Consider the following 1,409-nt stretch of genomic DNA (forward strand, 5'->3'; position numbering starts at 1 on the left):
CATCTTTAATAGGATAAACAGTGGAAGCAATATATTCCAAGGGAAAAACAAGTAACAGGACTGGAACAAGCCCAAGGAGATCAGTGGAAAACAGCATTCTATTTGAGGAAATAATGGGAGAGCGCCTATCAGAGAAACATGGAAGAATATTTTTATATGAGCTGGACAAGGGCATGTTGTATTTACCAGAAACATGTGAAGCAATAATAACTTAACACAGGCCCAAAGTGGTAGGATCCTCAAGAGCTGAACTTGAGGTAGAGTGCAGAGATACCCAAGTGAAGATCCCATAACATCCGTATACTTTCATAGCCAATGTTTCCCATTCCCATTCATTACATATGAAATTCCTATGAACGCACTTTCCCTGTCATCTATTTCCTTTTAATATTCCACATGGATTAAAATTCCATATCATCCAAAGAGTTAGAATTTCTCTGACCCCTAGGACCCTAGATTAGTATCCCTGTTTTTAAATTTTATGGAAATGGAGAGGCACGATAATACTTTGTGTCTAGCTCCTTTCACTCATTACTATATTTGTGTAATTCATCCATGTTGTACATGATGTTAATTTTGTTCCTTTTTGGTATATGTATATCATTACACGAATATTATTTCTGCATTGATTATACTCTTCCGATCATTCAGGTTGCTTTGACGTCGAACTACTTGAAAATGTGATGTTATGGGCAATCTATTACATATATTTTTCAATATGACCATAATTCTATGTGGTGAATGCTGAAGAATTAGAATGCTAGGCCATAGGGGCCATATTCTATTTTAACCTCCTCAAAAGTCAATATTTCACACTTTGCTTTTAATGCAATTTCTTGTTATGGCATATCTAGTATTACAAAATATTCTCTGCATTCTCTGCCATTATTTTCAAAGCACAGGCATTCTTTCTCTTATACACCGTCATTTTCACATCCCCAGATTCTATAACTATTGTCTCACATTTGCGAAATATACTAACTGCTCTAGTCTCAAAGACAATATTCTTAGTGATAACATTCCTTATCTACACAACATAATATATAAAGCACGTAAGTCCATTATTATTGATAATGCAATCTACACATTATGCAATAAATATGTGCTGAACAAACACAGTGACGAAAAGCACACATACCCTCCTCAGTCACACAAAGCTCATTCCACATTTACATTTGCAAACACCAACTCAATAACACATTATACCTCATATCAGTTTTAACCAGCGCATTAGAAATGTAAACACTAAGTACATTACATTCACCATGGCATTTTGCTATAAATATGAATAATACTATGGTGCACGCATTCCAGAGGCATGAAGATAATCTTAAACAGTGAATTAAGCAGCAGTGAGCTTGCTAAGATTGAAACAGGGACAGTGACAAAATAGTGTATAATTTCTTCAA

This window comes from Myotis daubentonii, chromosome 7, assembly GCF_963259705.1.
Source record: "Myotis daubentonii chromosome 7, mMyoDau2.1, whole genome shotgun sequence".
NCBI classification, from domain to species: Eukaryota; Metazoa; Chordata; class Mammalia; order Chiroptera; family Vespertilionidae; genus Myotis; species Myotis daubentonii.